The sequence below is a fragment of the Pagrus pagrus genome, assembly GCF_965226575.1.
Source record: "Pagrus pagrus genome assembly, chromosome: 12".
NCBI classification, from domain to species: Eukaryota; Metazoa; Chordata; class Actinopteri; order Spariformes; family Sparidae; genus Pagrus; species Pagrus pagrus.
This window is the reverse complement of record NC_140196.1, coordinates 30,503,796-30,516,910: the sequence shown is the minus strand read 5'-3', so window position 1 is coordinate 30,516,910 and position 13,115 is coordinate 30,503,796. Positions and strand designations below refer to the sequence as shown.

General features: G+C 41.8%; 1 protein-coding gene across 1 annotated transcript in view; it reads left to right on the top strand.

The window, feature by feature from the left end:
• Nucleotides 1-2,775: 2,775 nt before the first annotated feature.
• Nucleotides 2,776-13,115, top strand: part of chd7 (chromodomain helicase DNA binding protein 7) — an 87,342-nt gene continuing 77,002 nt past the window's right edge. Inside the window, exon 1 of the mRNA XM_084369231.1 lies at nucleotides 2,776-3,075. The gene's annotated coding sequence lies outside the window, so the exon portion shown is untranslated. The remainder of the gene's footprint in view (nucleotides 3,076-13,115) is intronic.

The window sequence follows — 13,115 nt, the reverse complement described above, 5'->3', positions numbered from 1 at the left end:
TTATAGACCACACAGGTGTTACAGGGACTATTTCTGCTGTAAAACATAGTGACATAGAAAATGTAAAATATTGACAGAAGTCTCTTGATGGTTGTACGTTCTAATGTTACCATGACTCTCAGGTAAGAGTTAGTGTTAGCAACAACTACATGAGTTTAGTCTTTGAAATATTACATTTCTACCTCAATCTAAGGTATTGGATCATAGTAATGAAATGTTACTAATTACATTTTTTTTATTTCAGCTACAGTAAATAATCCAGAGCAATAAGGAGTATCCATGTTGTACAGAAAAACATCCGGGCCGACCAGAGTCTCCTTCCTCTGGCCCGGTGCTTCAGGACACAGTTGCTGCTGTATATAAATTGTAGGCATCTCTGATTCATTATCAGTGAATTGTTTTCACCAATTTTAATTTGAGAACAAATGAAAATGTAATGTATTCTCTAAGTCTTTGACCTTCCAAGGCCAAAGCAATGGAGTCAAGATTCATTCATTTAAATAAAAAATAAAAACATCTGAGAGAGATCCAGCTGAGAGTGAAATGAAAATAGTCTTTTAGATGTATGACTTTATCACAGTGCAGGTGATCGATCGGTTCAGATTTCATTATCTGCTCAGCCTCTCTGAAAGCAAAGCAGTTCCCTCTCTGACATAAACGTGAAGCTGTCTTTGAATCATACTTGTCATCAGATGAAATAAACATAAATACAAAAATAAAGTTGCATAAAAAACTTTAAAGGTCCTATTTTTGTAGATTTTTGGGTCTCAGTCCCAACTTGTCAAATACTGATGCTTTGAGATTGGCGACCATCCTGAAGCTTGTGTTGGGATTCAAAGCGTCAGTATCTGATCAGCTGGGAACGAGACGCAAAGATCAACTTCTCTTACAAACAGGACCTTTAACATAACTGAAATACAGCTGTTAAGTGTGAACCAATCAGATAAAGTCATAATGACTTGATGTAATTGTGAGCAACGGGAATCCATGACACATCCTGCAGTACTTCATGCATTAAATCATCATGAGTCATGTATTAGTGAAGCATCATTAAGTGTATGATTTTTACCCTTACTGAAACAAAGTGCTGCTGCAGAGCCTACAGGTGTTAACCCCTGCCTCACAACAACTATCATTACTTTCAATAAATATCAGTAACACTGGCACGTGACACTGGGAGGGTTATGTTAGCTAGAGTTTCCTCAAGCCTGTAGTGTGCAGCAGAGTTGACCGCTGGGCTACAGAGGTCTGGACGAGTCTGCTCTGGTCATTTATTTCTAATTCCACAGCCCCATATCTGTTTCATTTTCAAACTTGTAGTGTTGAGCCCAACTTCAGCTGACTGAAGTGACACCACTTGAGTTAATCCAGGATGCAGCGAGGGTATCCCTGCAGAATAATGTCAGGTGGAAGTTACACATGGGGAGATGAGCCCTGGCATTAAAATTACTAAAACGCTACTTCCTTGTTTTTACGTTTGTACCGTGAGCGACCAGGTTAGCACAACTTGCCCTTTGCAGCGTGTAGGCTGCTACTAGCTTCCAGGTTGTTGTTTCCTGTAGTGACAGGGATTTTGAAAGCAACACACATACACAGGGAGGAGAAGGCAGCCTGGAACAGGTGCAGACTTATACCCACTGTCTACATCTGCTGAGTCAGACCACACTTGAGGTCATTAGCAGACTGTGTTCAGCTCCCTCCACAGCAACAAATGGCTTTATACAACTTTTTTCACATATTCAGTTGAACTCCACAGAGACCTGTTAACACACTGTCATATGTGAATTTAGTGGAGAACAAATGTGACCATGTCCTTTAATTAATGTAAGAACAAAACACTCAAGTTCTGTTGGCAGAACTGGAACTAAGTAAATCCTCTGTTCTAAATATTCTGCCAGTCGCCCAGTTGAGTTTACAGCGGGTTCACTTTATATGCTACATTCTGTATAGATATATGTATGTATGTCATTATGTTCACAACACGGCAAAAAGAGGCATATCCCAATGTATTCAAACTACATACCTCATACTAATGTCTCACACACGTTCAAATGAAGCTTCCATGTCCTGTCAGCTTCACACTTTTCCTGTTTGAACAGTTATGGACATGAACAGTGTTTGAGCCGCTGGTCACAAGGCTCTATTACTTATACTTCATCATTAATGTTGGTCTGACTGCAAACATTCCACCCACAGCATAAACTTTTAACAAACTCTTTAACAATTGATCATCAATACATACATCCATACTGTGTATACATGAGTCTGTTCCCTGACACGACAAAGACTGAACTTTTTCTTTACCATCATCCTCAACATGAGGAATAGAAACTTAAAGCAACAGGACAGATGGGTAAAACAAAACAATTAGACCCAAACTTTATTTTTTGTATTAATTTATGTATTTATTAATGTATTCATTTTTTGAGATCATTTTCAAACTGAACCGTGATTAATGTACATTTCCCTGGTCAGGAACGGTGTTCTGTCTATACTGGTTCATACTGGGCTTCCACACAGGTTCCTGTCTTGTGTCATAAAGTGTTTACATCAATGCAATTTTAAAATAAACAAAGAAATTGAATTTGGACCCACATATTTAAACACCGAACCACAGTCCATTTGACGGCCATGTGGATCCGTACCATCCCCACATAAGAAGTCACAGAGAGCGTCACGCGGGCACGACGGGGTCAGTGACCGCGCACGCCGCTTGTTTATCTGTATGAGAGGTCCTCGGGAGCGCGCCCCCCCTGGCCGAGGAAGGTGAGCGAGTGTCTGGAGGGGAGGACTCGGGAGCGCGACCAGCCGAGGGATCGATCGGATTAAACTCGATTTGAGTGAAATTAACACAAAGGAGAGAAGAGACACGCACACTTGTCGGCGAGGTCGCAGATGCGAAACACGCCGGAGAAATATTTAATGAAATACAAACTTGAACTTTTTTCCTCTTTTATTTTTATTTCCAACGTAAAAGGACCACGGTGGATTTTTTTTTTTTCAAGCGAGCGGAGATACGAGCCCACTAACGAGGAGTTGATTTGATAAAAAGCCCGAAGTGACCGAGCTTGTTGGGTAAGCTAACAAATCCTCCTTTGACTGAGTGCATTTTAAATGTTATCCAGCAGAACTGAGTGTCTGTGTGATAGTTTATTGTGGCCGCTAAATGAGAATGAAACCCGTTTAACTTATATCCTTTCTTAATAGTAAGTTTTCCATACTTTTTCAACGCAATCGGACTGTAATCCGGCGACTGAGTTGTGTTTTCAGCCCGATGGGCACTTCATTCATGGCTAACTCGCTGGAAAGCTGCCGGTCAGGACTGCCAGTTTCTCTCGCTCGTGTTTTATTTTCTCATTTCAGCAGAAAGTCATTGAAGGTCCATGTAACGTTAGCTGCCATGCCGACATGCTAACAATAGCAAATTTAGCTTTGCCACTCGCTGCATCGCACAGACACACACACACAAACACACACACACACACACACGCACAACAGTCCCACTAGTTAGTTGAAAAGTGGAAAGAAAAATTTGCAGCCCGACACAAACAGAGCCCCTCTCTGCTGTTCTGAGTCCATTCCCCCGACAACTTGTTGAATTTTGTGGTATGAAACATGGACTTTATAAGAGTGAGTGTTAGCCCAGTTAGCTAATTGTGTTGAGGCTTCTGTGAGACACGAGGTGGCTCGAGCGTAGAGGTGAGTCACTGGCCGACTGAATGAGCGGAGCTCTCTGAGGGAGATTCCCAGAGGAGAATACTGGGCATATATCGCCAAAAACGCTTCGACTGTGTTGAAATCAGATGTTTCCACTCAAAAGTATGCATAATAGTTGTATTTCCATTGAATACTTGTGTTTTTATTGAAGGGGGATAGTGTCCGTAGTAGACGCTAGTTTTATTGGACGGAAGGGACAGATCAGTGGAGGAGAGGGGGGAGCTGTGAGGCCAGGCGGTCATTCCATACAACCGTGTTTTTCACGTTGTTTTTCATATTTTAAATTACCAAACCCTCTTTAATATGTACGAAAAAGACTGTGGATGTTACATACAGCTTTGGAGTAGAGAGAAAAGTGTTTAACTTGAATAAAAACCGAGATGAGCGAATCGTTCCTTGGTTCGGAACGACGTGCGAAATACCGCTGATAGGCTAATTAGCCGTGCTAGCGGCTGGAGGTTAGCCCAGCGCTAGGACACAGAAGTTCAGCTAGCCTGTTAGCCACTTCTCATCCCTATTGTGTACTGGCGAAGACCACTTATTGCCCACCCCCACCATTACCCCCGAGCTAGCTATTAATCTGCTCGGGGCGGTTATCAGTCGGTGCGAAGCTCCTGGCCAAGAAAATTAACTTTACAAATCTTTCTCTTCACTTTTTGTCGATGTTAGCGAGCAAAGTATCGCCACGTCTTTTCCGCGTTTTAGCTTTTGTTAAGAAAGCAGGTTTGTGTGTTTCATTGTATCCGGTGACCGAAGTTTTGCAGCCACTACGGATCCACTTGATTCTCGATGAGGACAAAATACGGCTCAGAACACCTGCCGGGTCCGTGTACTGATCCATAGTTACAGCAACACATCTTTTACACGACACAACAAACGTTTGTATTTTCCTTGTTTACAGTCTGACTTTTCTGTCCGTGTTTCTTGTGCTTATGTCCTCTTTCCCCCATTATGTGTACTGTAATTGGTCAGCTTGTATACTGGTCACCCTGCTACTCTCACCAAACTTTGGATGCTCTGCCTCAGGGGAGAAAAATCCCTAAAACACAAAGCTGCCGTTGATTCTCACACGGTGCGTTATTCACAGTCTGACATGTTGAGTGAGGATCGTTATTCTTCCTCCTGTCTGCCGTGGAGCCAGGAGCTGCTACTCCCACCACCTTGTGTTTGTGAGCCAAGATGGCAGCTAGTAATGTTTAGCGGGCCACTGAGCTAGAGATAAGAGGCCCCGACCACACACACACACACACACACACACACACACACACACACACACACACACACACACACACACACACCAGATGTTCAGCAATACTTGGTCTCTCTCCCATTTGTTTCTGTCTTTTCTTGTGGTTTGGTGGGGAGGCAGTTGGTCTGAGCTGAAGCTTGGGCACAAAGTTAAATGTTCCCTCATTTGAATTGCATTAACAACTCTGTTCAAACGTTTGTATTTTATGTACTTAATGTGTATTTCATGCTGGCAGATTAGTGCTGTTTTTAATCTTTTCAGGAGTGAAGCCTGGTTTTGAGTCCAAACTAAACAGGGCTTTCCTGGACGTTGTGACCTTGGAGTTGCTTGTCTAAGCTTTGACTGGTTGGTCTTCGAGTCAGAAAATCATTTTGAGGAATAAAGAAATACGGGTGCAAAGTAAAACAGGCATTACCATTTGAAACTAGAGGACGAAGTGTAAATGTTGCTAAATAGTTTAAAGAACAATCACGTTGCCATACGGTACTCTTTGGATGTAAGTAGGTCAATTTAACTGCCTGAAACAAAAGCTGGTTCCTTTTTTTGAAAATATTACAACGTTTTGTTCGTCCTGTATGCTCCAGACCACAAAAACCTACAATATGTAGATTTCTGTCATGCCGTTTCCCATTTTCAGCTCAGTCCCCTGACATGGCCTCAAACACAGCCAGGGAAATCCCGGCCACCTTACCCTGTTAAGTTGCAGGGAGACACGTGCTAGAAACTCGTACCCTACAAAATTCAACATTTAGATTTGACAGTTAATTGAGATTTCACAGGATGGGGCAATTCAGTTTTTAGTGTAGCATCCATTCAGTGATGCTCGTCACCACATATATAAAATGTAAAGTGTCTTTGCGTATCATGAAAAGCACTGTAAGTTAAATGTATTACTGTTATTATTAGTATGTCACCACTATCTTATCTAAACACATTTAAAATAACATTTACGACCATAAAGATTCAACCATTCACTGTATATAGGCCTTGGTCCTTCAGGCAGTTTAGCTTTTGGAAGAATGAAAGAAACACTTGATTTTGAACAGGTGTCCATCAATGTGTCATGTGTTTGAATAAGCTGTTCCCTGCTATTTTGACCAATGCATCATTAGTGTGACCAGCCTTGGTTATCTAAACCTTTCACTCATTATGTGGCACTCTCTACTGGTGTGTGTGTGTGTGTGTGTGTGTGTGTGTGAGAGAGAGAGTGTGTGTGTGTGTGTGTGTGAGAGAGTGTGTGTGTGTGAGAGTGTGAGAGATGTTGTCGTACTCTGCTTGTGAAAATGCCCATTGTTAACGTCTGTGTCCATCCCATCTTAGTTTACTCTGCTGGTTATCTTTTGTACATATTCAAACTCCCTTTATAAACTGACTTTGCTCATATGACTTTGCAAACTATTGTTTTCCCCTCAGTTTCCATTTATTTAAAATCCCCTGTCAGTTCACTGTTGTAGTTTTGTGGCTGTTAACATCTTCAACTTCTTCAGAGCATACGTTTTAATAATATTGGTTTTGGAGGCATCTCTATCTCCCTTATTTCTTCTAAATCTTAATGAAATTACACTTCCTCTTATTGAATTATTAGTTCAAATTTCTCAAAACCAGTCACATTAAAAACAGTTGAGTGTATATGTCGATGTGGATTTATCTGAAGGGAAGCTGTAGCTCTGTGATCAGGGCTTTGATTTGTTTTTCTCCGGAGACTGATGGGATGTTCATATCAAAAGCACATTTTTACTGGACAAATTGCTTTCCATGAACAATGCTGCTCAATAAATGGAATTGCCAAACAAAAAGTAAAAGCCCTGGCACCTCAAAGTAATATATTTTAACTTTCTAAAATAAGTTGCTTTAAATGGTTGAAGGGCAGAATTTCCAGCGAATTGTCCTGAAATCTTCTATAATCTGTTTCATCACAAGCCAGTTTTTGGTCAATTACTAAAATGTCTTGTAATGTTGTCCTCAAATTTTACAGTAAACTGTGCTCAAAGCGAAAGCTGAGCAGCACCTTCACCTTTCGGTATTTTTCATTGTGAATACTTGTTCTTAGCTCTTTTTCTCAGGCTGTGCTGCCATAAGCAGCTGATTTGTAGAGGTCTTCAGAGGCTGCAGCACTCGGTTGTACTTTTTTAGCAACATAAAGAATCCAACCATGCAATGTATATTTATGGTATTTTCAGAGTTGCATGTGACATTCCTTAAAAGACACAACTGCTGATATTTAATAAAAGCCAACTTGGAAGTCTCCTGATATAGAAATCGAAAGCTGATCAATCTTTATTGAGTTCTGTCATTATACGTTTAAAGTTGCAAACACATTCTATATCGTCAACACTGAAATTGGTTAGAAAAAGCACAATGACCAGGTAGGGCTGCACAATTAATCGAATTTTAATCATGATCACGATTTTGGCTGCCACGATTAAATTAAGATGATCATTTAAAAAGCGGGCTCTGTTGCATATCAAATCAAGCACTTTCTCAACCCAATATTCAGCCAACCACCAGGGGGCGAACGAAAGGTTAGGGCTTCATTAAGCTGCATAAATGGCAAGCGAGCGCACCCTGCAGCAGCGGCAGCCTCAAATTATATTCAACAGTGTGACACCCCATTCCTGACATACAGCGACGCGACAGCGAGCGAGCGAGGAAGTGATTAGAATGTGTACTTTTCAATCAGCCTGTCCTGATGTGCCGTGAGCGATATCACTCCGTCCAGCGATGTCGCTCAACCCTGAAAAAATCGCTCACTCTGTCTCTATCTAGACGACATTTCGAGGCGGTGTCCCACCCCTAACGCTTCTAAAACTTCTAACTTCCTTAACTCCTTCTCTTTTCAGAGTTGTGTCTGCACCACAGGGCAACACAACTAACTTATTCAACCACCTAAAATTACACCACAAACCCAAATATGATGAATGCATGAAGGCCAAAGCTAACGCTGGTCCACTAAATCCCCGTCCGTGTCCAGCGCCAACCCAGGCACTTTATGATTGCACTCTGCAATGGCATGTTTATTTTTTGCCCTTTGTCTTGGGTACATTTTATTTTATTATTTATGATTTATTATTATTTTAAGTTTCAATTTGAAGCCTTGTTCACATACGGTTTGTTTAAAAAAAGAGTGCAATAAAAATATATGTTTTACCTAACATAATGAATAATCGTGATAAATAATCGTGATTATCATTTTGGCCATAATCGTGCAGCCCTATGACCAGGCCAGATATAGGCCAGGCCACACAATAGCATCATATCACATACATAAAGGGTTACTCGTATACAGCCGTTTATTTATTTATTTGAATTATAATATGTTTTTTTTTATGTACTTGTATAAGATTGGTACTCGGTATCTGCCAAACCGCAAGTTCAGGTCACAGTATCTGGAAGAAAAAGATGGTATCAGAACAGCTTTCAGTGATATAACATTAACATTTACATACTTGGGAGGAATTGTGACAATATTTCTATGAGGTCACTGCAGATTTGACCAACTAGACTTTCCTGAAGCCTTTCCACATGGCCGTTAGTTTTCTGGTCGGATATCTGATTTGAAAAGTATTCACAAACATTGTGTGTTTTAGCAGTGGTGACTCTGACAACAGGCTTAAAGCCCAATACTGACCTGACTTTTTGTTCCCGGTGTAAGGTATATAGCACCTGATGCTTCTCTGCTTCTGTTATACAGTTACGTGGTGAAAGGCTGGTGTTGGGTATCTGAGCCAGAGGACTGGTCTTTGTTAGGGTGGCCATTTTGTCTCCTGTCATCATGTGTCGTGGATGGCAGCCCTGTTAGCAGGGATGAGAAGTGGTGCTGTTGTTTGTCTCCATCTCTTTCATCTTGCCACCTATCTCTCCACCTCCACCCCTCACCCACTCGCCCACCCCTCTCCCCACGCCCATGCATGTGCTCCCTCCTCTTCTTTCTACTCTTCATTCTCACCCTTTCTATCTTTTTCTCTCTCTCCATCTTTGCCTGCCTGTCTGTTTCCTTTCCTCTCTTCACCTCCCCTCCCTCGAATCCTCTCATTTCCAGCCAAAAGGTTACTGGGGGTCTTTAGCACCGTGGTGACATTCAAAGCTGAGTGCCATCACTGTTGCTCTCACTCTCTCTCATCCCTCCCTCATACCTGTCTCTCCTTCTGCCCCCTCCTCTGCACTTGCCCCCCCCCATCCTCCTCCTGCAGCGAGGGCCTTCTGGACCAAGTGCTGTGCCTAGAAGAGAGGCTGGCATTAATACAGCTCTCAAATGTCTGTGTGTGGGCTGTATGTGTTTTCTGTGCTGTGATAGAGGAGACGGCCTGTCAAGTACATCTCTGACCCATACGTGTGCATACCTTTTAATCTATGCATGACCTCCTCCCGGTGCTGATGTGTAATATGTCCTGTTGTTCCTCTTCATCCTTCAGCTCTCTTCCACGATAGGACCTTACTGCTGCTGAGAAACGAATAAGCAAAGCTAAAAACCCAGGACACTCCACTTGAAATATGTGGGAGTTTTGTGCCATCAGCTGCTGATGAATTAAATCGCTGAAAAGTGTCACCACGAAAATCTCATCAGCTTCCCTGAGCACGCCGTGGTTTAATGGCACTGTTGTGGCATGCGTGCATCCTTCCACCTCCCCTCATTTTCTATCACCATTTCTCTTGTCGAGTGATTCACATGGCTGATGAAAGGTTAGAGCTGTTTGCTCGTGGAATCAACATCCCGTTAGGAAGATGATCTCTTGGGAGACGGCCCACACCTGTTTGTCCCACTGGGCTAAAAGGGCATGTCAAAAGCAGTGATTGATCAGGGAGATGCTGGGTTAACGTGTGTGTGTGTGTGTGTGTGTGTGTGTGTGTGTGTGTGTGTGTGTGTGTGTGTGTGTGTGTGTGTGTGTGTGTGTGTGTGTGTGTGTGTGTGTGTGTGTGTGTGTGTGTGTGTGTGTGTGTGTGTGTGTGTGTGTGTGTGTGTGTGTGTGTGTGTGTGTGTGTGTGTGTGTGTGTGTGTGTGTGTGTGTGTGTGTGTGTGTGTGTGTGTGTGTGTGTGTGTGACATAAAGGGATGGTTCAGTGTTTTCGGGGAGATTGATTATGAAAACTTTATTTGGAGACTCTTTCTGATCTAAAAATGCAAATGAAGGCCAAGAAGTCTCTGGAAACATATCTGAGAAACAAGAACATCACAAAGTTTCTTCTCTGCACAGGGATGACAAATCTCTCAACAGCCCCAAACCACTGGTGGGTTTGGACTCCAGCATGTAATGAAACCTGTAGTTTTGGAGAAGTCTTCCCCCTTTTGATAGTTTGTCAGGAGATGTAGGGGTTTCCCCAAAGGCAAAGACGGTGGTAATGTGCCTCTGTGATAACCCATGTGCATCACAGAGCAACGGTTTCCCCTCACCTGCATTTAGGTTCACACTGCATCCAATTTTTTATGTTCAAACATAACTGTTGAAATATTCACATGAACAAAGAGCAGTGAAAAAAATCCAGAGACATATGATCTGATGATATGACCCTAACCGTCTTAAATGAATGGGACTAGAGCTGTAGCGATTATGCAATAAAAGAAAATTAATTTGCCAACTATTTTGATAATCGATTTAATCATTTAAGATATTTCTTTTCATAATTTTTTTTGGAACACAGCCTCTGTATACGAGATGTGTGCTCTACCAACTGAGCCATTGTGGCGCCCCATTTAAGTTATTTTTAAAGCAAAAATGTCAAACATTTGCTGATTCCAGCATCTTAAATATGAGGAGTTGTTGCTTTCCTTCATCACTTCTGGCATTAAATGAAGAGTGTTTGAGTTTTGGTATGTTGGTCAGTAGAGGTTGACCGATTAATTGGTTTGGCCGATTAATTAGTGCAGATAGGACCTTTTTACAAATCATTGTTATCAGCTGAACTTGGCTCCGATAGCTGCCGATGGCTGCGCAGGCTCCACCGACCGCACAGCTGAGTACTTTACCATTTTGCAGGAAGGATACGCTGAGTCAATCATCATCATTTGAGGGCCACGCATGCTGAAAATACAGCATTTTTCTCAGTAAATATATATCTGATGGGGCTATTGACATGAAATTGTCACCAGATGTTGGTAACAACCCAAGTAATCCACACATACAAAGAAATCAAAACATGTATATCCATAAATTAAGTTATGTGTAATAAAGTGGAATGACACAGGGAAAAAGTATTGAACACGCTTACTGAAATGTATTTAATACTTAGTAGAAAAGCCTTTTGTTGGTAATGACTTCAAGACGCCTCCTGTATGGAGAAACTAGTCGCATGCATTGCTCAGGTGTGATTTTGGCCCATTCTTCCACACAAACTGTCTTCAAATCTTGAAGGTTCCGGGGGCTTCTTCTATGAACTCTGATCTTCAGTTCTTTCCATAGATTTTCAATTGGATTCAGGTCGGGTGATTGACTGGGCCATTCTAGCAGCTTTATTTTCTTTCTCTGAAACCAATTGAGGTTCCTTGGCTGTGTGTTTGGGATCATTGTCTTGCTGAAATGTCCACCCTCGTTTCATCTTCAGCATCCTGGTAGATGGCAGCAGATTCTTATCAAAAATGTCTCGGTACATTTCTCCATTCATCCTTCCTTTCAATTATATGAAGTCTGCCAGAACCATATGCTGAAAAACAGCCCCACACCATGATGTTCCCACCTCCAAACCTCACTGTTGGTATAGTGTTTTTGGGGTGATGTGCAGTGCCATTTGTCCTCCAAACATGGTGTGTGCTATGACATCCACAGAGTTCAATTTTGGTCTCATCTGACTGGACTATATTCTCCAAGTATTTCATAGGCTTGTCCAAATGTTGTGCAGCAAACTTTAAACGAGCTTCAACATGCTTTTTCTTCAACAATGGAGTCTTGCATGGTGAGCGTGCATAGAGGCCATGGTGGTTGAGTGCATTACTTATTGTTTTCTTTTAAACAACTGTACCTGCTAATTTCAGGTCTTTCTGTAGCTCTCTGTGAGTGGTCCTTGGCTCTTGGACAATTATTGTGATTATTCTTTTGACTCCTCTGTCAGAAATCTTGCGAGGAGAACCTGGTCGTGGCCGGTTTATGGTGAAATGATGTTCTTTCCACTTTCAGATAAGGGCCCCAACAGTGCTCACTAAGACAATGCAACAATAAGGTTGCAAAGGTCTTGAGAGAGCTCTTTGCTTTACCCATCATGAGATGCCCATTGTGTGACACCATGGTAATGAGAAACCTTTTTATAGGCCATCAATTAGAATTAGGACTAATCCAGCTGATATTAATTTGCACTGATAGGGGGCAGGATTGCTTTCTAAATACTGACAGATTTCAGCTGGTTTCTTGGCTGTCCCTGCATTTTTGCACCTCCTTTTCTTCGTGTTCAATAGTTATTCCCTGTGTCATTTCAATTATTACACATTACTTAATTTATGGATATACATGTTTTGACTTCTTTGTATGTTTGGTTTACTTAGGTTATTACCGACATCTGGTGACAATTTCATGTCAATAGCCCCATCAGAAATATATCTAACCAACGTTACATCAGAGATATTTTTGTTTATAAAGTAATTCTCCACTTGCACACATAACTCTGGCGATAGAGTTAGAAAATATGGGCTAACATTAAATCTTTGTGGTCCCGGGGTAATGCTAAATGTGGATCGGCTGATTTTACCGGAGGCTGACGAGTGTGGCATTCAAGTCATATCTAGTCTCACATGGCCAGACCCCTCTCATCTGACCTGTTTTCAGTTTATTCTCCCCAAAAGTTATCTAGTCTTAACAGATAAAACGCCATCACACTGAAGGCAGCCAGGCAGGAACAGAAACCATTCTGTTAACGTTACGTTACTTCATACTGTACTTACCAAATATTCCAGCCACGTAACATCCATCCATTCATGAAATGAAATCGCACACTTTACGATCCTCCTCACCTCGGCAATATGTACAAACATTAATGGTTTATCGACAAGAGTTCAACCTTCATTGGTTGTCATCCTGAAGGGGTCAGTGTACGTCATCTGACCTGAGCTGAATTTGGGTCACACGCTACAGCAGTCTCCAATGAGTTAAACAGAGGTTGAACAGATCTCTTGTATGAGTGGAGTTGAGTTATAGATATAGTATATAGCTCTGACCAAAAACCTTTTG